Source organism: Trachypithecus francoisi, unplaced genomic scaffold, assembly GCF_009764315.1.
Source record: "Trachypithecus francoisi isolate TF-2019V2 unplaced genomic scaffold, Tfra_2.0 Lachesis_group11, whole genome shotgun sequence".
Classification (NCBI taxonomy): domain Eukaryota; kingdom Metazoa; phylum Chordata; class Mammalia; order Primates; family Cercopithecidae; genus Trachypithecus; species Trachypithecus francoisi.
In genome coordinates, this window is record NW_022681456.1 from 124,190,199 (window position 1) to 124,199,518 (window position 9,320).

A 9,320-nucleotide genomic window follows, 5' to 3' on the forward strand; every position below is an offset into this window, starting at 1 on the left:
CCACCAGACCTGGCCTTAACATTATTTTTAAAAAATCACAGAGGCAGTGTCTACAGTTGTAAAAATGAGGTGCTGGATAATCTTCCGGTTTTTTTTTTTTTTTTTTTTTTTGAGATGGAATTTCCCTCTTGTCACCCAGGCTCGGTGCAATGGCACGATCTCGGCTCACTGCAACCTCTGCCTCCTAGGTTCAAGTGATTCTCCTGCCTCAGCCTCCCGAGTAGCTGGGATTACAGGTTCCTACCACCACGCCCAGCTAATTTTTGTATTTTTAGTAGAGATGGGGTTTCACCATGTTGTCCACCCGCCTCAGCCTCCCAAAGTGCTGGGATTACAGGCGTGAGCCACCGTACCTGACCAATCTTCTTTTTTCCCCAGAGACAATTTACTTTTTTTTTTTTTGATATATAGTCTCGCTGTCACCCAGGCTGGAGTGCAGTGGCACGATCTCAGCTCACTGCGACCTCTGCCTCCCAGATTCAAGCGATTCTCCTGCCTTAGCCTCCCTGAGCAGCTGAGTCTATAGGCATGCACCACCACACCTGGCTAATTTTTGTATTTTTAGTAGAGACAAGGTTTCACCATGCTGGCCAGGTTGGTCTCAAACTTCTGACCACAGGTGATCCACCTGCCTCTGCCTCCCAAAGTGCTGAAATTACAGGTGTGAACCACCGTGACCAGCCGACAATTTACTTTCGCTATTGCTTTGGCAGACGAAGTTAAGGTCGATTTTACTTTGATTCAATCAGGCATTGAGTTTCTTCAAAACTAATTTCAAAATTTTAGGCCAGGCTCAGCAGCTAACGTCTACAATCCCAGCACTTTGGAAGGCCGAGGCGGGCGGATCCCTAGAGTCCAGGAGTTTGAGACCAGTCTCGGCAACATAGCAAAATTCTGTCTCTACTAAAAATACAAAAATTAGCTGGGCAGTGGCTCATGCCTGTAATCGGAGCTACTTGGGAGGCTGGGGCACGAGAATTGCTTGAACCTGGGAGGTGGAGGCTGCAATCAGTTGAAATGCACCATTGCACTCCAGCCTGGGTGACAGAGCCAGACAAGACTTCATCTCAAAAAAAAAATAGCCGGGCGTGGTGTTTCATGCCTGTAATCCCAGCACTTTGGGAGGCCTAAGGCCAGCAGATCGCCTGAGGTCGGGAGTTTGAGACCAGACTGGCCAACGTGGTAAAACCTCGTCTCTACTAAAAATACAAAAATTGGCCAGGACTGGTGGTGGGCACCTATAGTCCCAGCTACTCATAAGGCTGATGGAGGAGAATCACTTGAACTTGGGAGGCAGAGGTTTCAGTGACCTGAGATCAGGGCAACGGAGGGAGACTCTGTCCTAAAAAAATTAAAAAAAAAAAAAACAAAAAAAACTGGATTTCATTCTTTATGAATTAATAGTCTGTTGTTGGGCCAGGCACAGTGATGCATGTCTGTAATCTCAGCACTTTGGGAGGGCAAGGTGGGTGGATCGCTTGAACCCAGGAGTTCGAAACCACCTTGGGCAACCTGGCGAAACCCCATCTCTACTAAAAATGCAAAACTTAACTGGGCATGGTGGTATGTGTCTGTAGTCCCAGCTACTTGGGAGGATGAGGTGGGAGGACGGCTTGAGCCCAGGAGGCAGAGGTTGCAGTAAGCCAAGCTTGGGCCACTGCACTGCAGACTGGGCAATAGAATGAGACCCTGCCTCCAAAAAAAAAAAAAAAAAGTCCATTCTCAGCTCTTCATTATTCATAGAGGGGTGCTTGTCTAAAGTTTTATTATTTAGTTACCAGCCTCCCAGTTGTCATCATCTGTACACTCAGTCCTTCAGTCACTGCTGAAGAGCCAGCAGATGCCACATCCAGCTTTCTCTCTCTCTAGGGTCTTGGCTCCTGAAATTCCTTGTCCTATGGAAGCCTCTATGATGCTTTCTAATAGTTTTTATGTATTGATCCAGCTTTCCTGGTTGGTCTCAGCAAACAATTGGTCTGCGACAAGCTATTTAAGCCACAACACAAACTGGAAGTTTCTGCTTCTCATTTTTGAGGTTGGTTTTCATTTCCTCATTGATTTAAAAATTCTAAAAAATATATGCAGTCCATGAACCCTGGTGCTTTTTTTCAGGGAAAGCCAAAATTTAGTGGTAGCATTTTAAAAATCAACTAGATTTTAAAAATGAAACATGCTAAAAGTGAAAACTGCCAGGTGCTGTTGGCGGTGACTCAAGCCTGTAATCCCAGCACTTTGGGAGGCTGAGACGGGCAGATCACGAGGTCACGAGATAGAGACCATCCTGGCTAACACGGTGAAACCCCGTCTCTACTAAAAAAATACAAAAAAACTAGCCGGGCGAGGTGGCAGGCGCCTGTAGTCCCAGCTACCCGGGAGGCTGAGGCAGAAGAATTGCGTGAACCCGGGAGGTGGAGCTTGCAGTGAGCTGAGATCCGGCCACTGCACTCCAGCCTGGGAGACATAGCGAGACTCCGTCTCAAAAAAAAAGAAAAAAAGAAAAAAGAAAAAGAACTGGGCTGGGCGCGGTGGCTCAAGCCTGTAATCCCAGCACTTTGGGAGGCCGAGACGGGCGGATCACGAGGTCAGGAGATCGAGACCATCCTGGCTAACACGGTGAAACCCCGTCTCTACTAAAAAAAAAAAAATACAAAAACTAGCCGGGCGAGGTGGCGGGCGCCTGTAGTCCCAGCTCCTCGGGAGGCTGAGGCAGGAGAATGGCGTAAACCCGGAAGGCGGAGCTTGCAGTGAGCTGAGATCTGGCCACTGCACTCCAGTCCGGCAACAGAGCGAGACTCCGCCTCAAAAAAAAAAAAAAAAAAAAAAAAAAAAAGAACTGCCAGGCACAGTGGCTCACGCCTGTAGTCTCAGCACTTTTGGGAGGCCAAGGCAATAGGATCACAAGGTCAAGACATCGAGACCATCCAGGCCAACATGGTGAAACCCCATCTCTACTAAAAATACAAAAATTAGCTGGGCGTGGTGGGGCACGCCTGTAGTCCCAGCTACTTAGGAGACTGAGGCAGGAGAATCACTTGAACCTGTAGGCGGAGGTTGTAGTGAGCCGAGATTGTGCCACTGCCCTCTAGCCTGTCAACAGAGCAAGACTCCATCTCAAACAAAAAAAAAAAGAGAAAGAAGGAACAGTAAGGGAGTAAAGTTAGTCCAATAGGAAAAAGATAGCTGACATGGCTCAAATCATATTATGGGCAGGTGAAAAGCACCAGCATCCAATTATTATTATTATTATTATTATTATTATTATTACTACTTGAGCTGAGATCGCGCCACTGCACTCCAGCGTGGGTGGCAGAGTGAGATTTCGTCTCAAAAAAAAAGTACACCCAAAGAGAGGGAACAAATCTAAGTTTTTTGGCCCAAGTAGAGAGAGCTCAGAATCCAGTCTGTCAGTCATGTTTCCTCCCAGATAAAAATATCTTTATCTGAGACTTCTATAGTAATCTTATTGTCTTTTGTCTCTTCTGCAGTCATCTTTCCCTTCTTGCATCAGTCATTCAGGTTGAAAGAATCATTTTGTCAAGATTGATGGTTAAGTCACTGATGCCATTTTAAAAAATTCTGAGTAGGAAGATGCAGCGGCAACTGTTTAAAAAATAATAATAAAAAGAAGAAGAGGCTGGGCGCAGTGGCTCATGCCTGTAATCCCAGCACTTTGGGAGGCTGAGGTGGGCGGATCACCTGAGGTCAGAAGTTCGAGACCAGCCTGACCAACATAGAGAAACCCCGTCTCTACTAAAATACAAAAAAAATAGCCATCTCTACTAAAATTTAAAAAAATATATGTGGTGGTGCATCCCTATAATCCCAGCTACTCGGGAGGCTGAGGCAGGAGAATCACTTAAACCTGGGAGGCAAAGGTTGTGGTGAGCCGAGATCGTGCCATTGCACTTCAGCCTGGGCAACAAGAGTGAAACTCCGTCTCAAAAAAAAAAAAAAAAAGAAGAAGAAGAAGAAAAAGAATAGCATTATGTTCAAATAGCAACACTCTAGGGTTAATTGTCTTTCAATTAAATACACTCTTTTTTTTTCCGAGATAATTGGAACCACACGAAAGAAAAACAAAGATCAACTTCACCTGTTTCAGTCTTCCTAAAGAATTCTCTCTCCCTCTTTCTCTTTTTTTTTGAGACGAAGTCTTGCTCTGTCGCCCAGGCTGGAGTGCAGTGGTGCCATCTCAGCTCACTGCAAGCTCCACCTCCTGGGTTCACGCCATTCTCCTGCCTCAGCCTCCGGAGTAGCTGGGACCACAGGCGCCCGCCACCACGCCTGGCTAATTTTTTTCGTATTTTTAGTAGAGACAGGGTTTCACTGTGTTAGCTACGATGGTCTCGATCTCCTGACCTTGTGATCCGCCCGCCTCGGCCTCCCAAAGTGCTGGTATTACAGGCGTGAGCCACTATGCCCGGCCTAAATACACTCCTTGTGAGAGCAACAGTGAACTTAATGGGGAATTCCACTGGAGGTGAGAAATAATAGAGTAATTAAAACACTTAACCCAGGCTGGGAGTGACGGGTCACACCTGTAATCCCAGTGGTTTGGGAAGCAGGCAGATCACTTGAGACCAAGAGTTTGATACCTGCATGGACAACATAGTGAGAGCCCTGTCTCTGTAAAAAACTATTTTTTTTTTTTTTTTTTGAGACAGGGTCTGTCTCTGTCCTCCAGGCTAGAGTGCAGTGGCAGGCTCTCAGCTCACTGTGAGCTCTGCCTACTGGGCTTAAGCAATCCTCCCACCTAAGCCTCCTGAGTAGCTGAAACTATAGGTGTGCACACCACCACATCCGGTTAATTTTTGTACTTTTTGTAGAGATAGGATTGTGCCTCGTTGCCCAGGCTGTTCTTGAACTCCAGGCCTCAAGCAATCTGACTCCCTTGGCCTCCCACAGTGTTGGGATTACAGGCCTGAGCTACTGCACCCAGCAGATCTACCAAAAACTTTTAAAATATTAGCCAGGGTGGGGCGCAGTGGCTCAGGCCTGTAATCCCAGCACTTTGGGAGGCTGAGGTGGGCGCATCACCTGAGGTCAGGAGTTTGAGATCTGCCTGGCCAACGTGGCGAAACTCCATCTCTACTAAAAATACAAAATTTAGCTGGGCGTGGTGGTGAGAGACTGTAATCCCAGCTACTGGATAGGCTGAGGCTGGAGAATCGCTTGAACCCGGGAGGCAGAGGTTGCAGTGAGCCGAGATCATGCCACTGCACTCCAGCCTGGGCAACAAAAGCGAAACTCTATCTAAAAAAAAAAAAATTAGCTGGGCATGGTGACACATACCTGTAGTCCCAGCTACTTGGGAAGCTGAGGTGGGAGGATCCCTTGAGCCCTGGAATTCAAGACTGTAGTGAGCTGTGATTACACCACTGCACTCTAGCCTGGGACCCTATCTCTGACAAACACACAAACAAACCACTTAACTCTTAGATGCGGGGAGGCAGGAGTTGATTAACTTTTCCAAGGAGTTCTTGGGACATTAATTTTGTCTTTTTCATTTTATTTAATTTAATTTATTTATTTATTTATTTTTTTTGAGATGGAGTCTCGCTCTGTCGCCGGGGCTGGAGTGCAGTGGCCGGATCTCAGCTCACTGCAAGCTCCGCCTCCCGGGTTTACGCCATTCTCCTGCCTCAGCCTCCCAAGTAGCTGGGACTACAGGCGCCCGCCACCTCGCCTGGCTAGTTTTTTGTATTTTTTAATAGAGACGGGGTTTCACCGGGTTAGCCAGGATGGTCTGGATCTCCTGACCTCGTGATTCGCCCATCTCGGCCTCCCAAAGTGCTGGGATTACAGGCTTGAGCCACCGCGCCCAGCCTTTTTTTTTTAAAATCAGATTACAGCATCCTATTTAGTCATATCCCAGTCAACGTTAACCATGCATATACAATGGAAACAGTGAACATGTAGGCAGTCTGATGTACCCAGTATTTAGGATATGCCTGTGTGTCCTAGAGAGAGAATTATTCAGGGAGCACGTGGCAGGCGCCTGTAATCCCAGCTACTTGGGAGCCTGAGGCAGAAGAATTGCTTGAACCCGGGAGACAGAGGTTGCAGTGAGTTGAGATCATGCCATTGCACTCCAGGCTAGGTGACAGACCGAGACTTCGTCTAAAAAAAAAAAAAAAGAGAGAGTGAATTCTTCAGGAAGACTGAAACAGGTGAAGTTGACCTTTGTTTTTCTTTCGTGTGGTTCCAATTATCTCCCAGAAAAACCTTTTTATTTTATTTTATTTTATTTTTTCAGACAGTCTCACTCTGTCGCCCAGGCACAATCTTGACTCACTGCAACCTCCTCCTCCTGGGTTCAGTTCTCATGCTTCAGCCTCCCGAGTAGCTGGGATTACAGGTGCCCACGACCACACCTGGCTAATTTTTGTATATTTAGTAAAGACAAGGTTTTGTCATATTGGCCAGGCTGGTCTCCCAGAAAAACCTCTTGAACAGTGTACTTCTACCTACGTGAATGTTTTTGAGTACAAAGCTCTGTATATTCTGGTGCTGTTTATGAGCACAACAACATGCTGATTTATTTAATGCAACCATAGAAGTGAAAAAATTTACATGCTGAAAAATATTACCATATTTGATATCTTTATCAGTGTAAGACTTGTTTTGTTCTTGGCTTTCTTGACACTTGGTGTCATGGTCTGAATGTTTGTGTCTCCCCAAAATCCGTATGTTGAAATCCTAAACTCCAAGGTGATAGCATTGCAGGTGGGGCCTTTGGGAGGTGATTAGGTCATGAGGGTTCAACCAAATGAGTGAAATTAGTGCCCTTATAATAAAAGATCCCAGAAAGCTAGCTCATCCCTTCCACCATGTGAGGACACAGCAAGAAGGAGCCATACATAAACCAGAAAGTGGGCCTTCGCCAGACACCAAATCTGCCGGTGCCCTGATCTTGAACTTTCCAGCCTCCAAAACTGTGAGAAAGGAATTGCAGCTGATGTTGGCCACCCAGTTTATAGTATTCTCTTATAGTAGCCTGAATGGACCAGGCATGGTGGCTCACGCCTGTAATCCCAGCACTTTGGGAGGCCGAAGTGGGCAGATCACCTGAGGTCAGGAGTTCAAGACCAGCCTGGCCAACATGGCGAAACCTCATCTCTACTAAAGATACAAAAATTAGCTGGGCGTGGTGGTGTGTGCCTATAGTCCCAGCTACTGGCTAGACTGAGGTGGGAGAATCACTTGAACCTGGTAGGTGGAGGTTGCAGTGAGCCGAGATCACGCCACTGCACTTCAGCCTGGCAACAGAGTGAGACTCCATCTCAGAAAATAATAATAATAATAATAACAACAACAACAATAGCCTGAACTCACTTTTCCTCCTATTTCTCTGGATATCCTTATTTGTCTCTTTTGCCACTTCATCCTCTGCAAACAATACATTCAAAGTTGGACTTTTTTTTTTTTTTTTTTCTGAGATGAAGTCTTCCTCTGTTGACTTTGTCTCAAAAAAATAAATAAATAAATAAAATATAATCTGATCCTTTCACCACATTGCTTTAGTGCCTTTAATGGCTCTTTCTGCTGTTGGATAAGTTCTGAACTCTAACTTCACCCTGCATGGTCTGACCACTAACTTCCTCTTATGCAAGCCCAATCTCCCCTCCAAACCTCCACCTGGCTAGCTATAAAATAGAATCCTAAACCCTAAAGACTGCTTTTCTCATTGGTTTCTTCTTTCCACCTTTCTTTTGAGACGGAGTCTTGCTCTGTCACCCAGGCTGGAGTGCAGTGGTGCAAACTCGGCTCATTGCAACCTCTGCCTCCTGGGTTCCGGTGATTCTCTTGCTTCAGCCTCCTGAGTAGCTGGGATTACAAGCTCCTGCCACCACACTAAGCTAATTTTTGTATTTTTTTTTTTTTTTTGAGGCGGAGTCTCGCTCTGTCGCCCGGACTGGAGTGCAGTGGCAGGATCTCAGCTCACTGCAAGCTCCGCCTCCCGGGTTTACGCCATTCTCCTGCCTCAGCCTCCCGAGTAGCTGGGACTACAGGCACCAGCCACCTCGCCCGGCTAGTTTTTTGTATTTTTAGTAGAGACGGGGTTTCGCCGTGTTCCCCAGGATGGTCTCGATCTCCTGACCTCGTGATCCGCCCGTCTCGGCCTCCCAGAGTGCTGGGATTACAGGCTTGAGCCACCGCGCCCGGCCTACATTTTGGTTTTTATTTTATTTTAGAGATAGGGTCTCACTGTCACTCAGGCTGGAGCACAGTGGCTTGTTCGTAGCTCACTGCAGTCCTGACCTCCCAGGCTCAGGTGATCCTCCCACCTCAGCCCTTTGAGTAGTTGGGACTACAGGTACATGCTACCATGCCTGGCTAATTTTTGTATTATTTTTGTAGAGAGAAGGTCTTACTATGTTGCCCAGGCCTCAAGTAATTCTCCCGCCTTTGCCCCACAGAGTGCTGGGATTACAGGCATAAGCCACTGTGCCCAGCCAATAATGTTTTAAGTGGAAGAGACTGGTAGTCTTTTAATGTTATAATTGGAATGATTTGGTGATTTCCTGGCACATAGGTTTTTAAAAGCATGTACGCAATAGGGCTTGTTTTTTTTAATACTCTTGGAATCCTCCTGCCACAATGTACGTAAATCCAGGCTAATCCACTAGAGGATGACAGACCAAAAAGAGATGTGAATCAGCCAGCCCCAGCCAGCCCACCAGCTTATTGCAGAGTGAGCTCAGCTGAGATGGAACCGATCTTATCCAAACCAGAATCATCCAGTGGAGTTTCGCCCAAATTGCTGACTTTCGGAACTATGAACTAATTGAATAGCTGTGTATTTTAAGTTTTAAGTTAATTGATTATACAGCAAAACCTAACTGATGTCATGTCCTGATTCCAAACACTGGGTAGTCATGTTAAAAGAGCATCACTGGCCAGGCACACTGGTCTACACTGTAATCCCAGCACTTTGGGAGACCAAAGCGGGAGGATCACCTGAGCCCAGGTGTTTGAGATCAGCCTGGGAAATAACATAGCGAGACCCTGTCTCTACAAAAAATGTAAAAGATACCCAGGTGTAGTGACGTGTACCTATAGTCCCAGTTACTTGGGAGGCTGAGGTGGGAGGATCACTAGAGCCCAGGAGGTCAAGGCTACAGTGAGTGAAGGTCATGCCACTGCACTTCAGCCTGGGCAACAGACTGATACCCTGTCTCAAAAACAAAACAAAACAAAACAAAACGGCCGGGCGTGGTGGCTCACGCCTGTAATCCCAGCACTTTGGGAGGCTGAGGCGGGCAGATCACCTGAGGTTGGGAGTTCAAGACCAGTCTGACCAACATGGTAAAACCCCG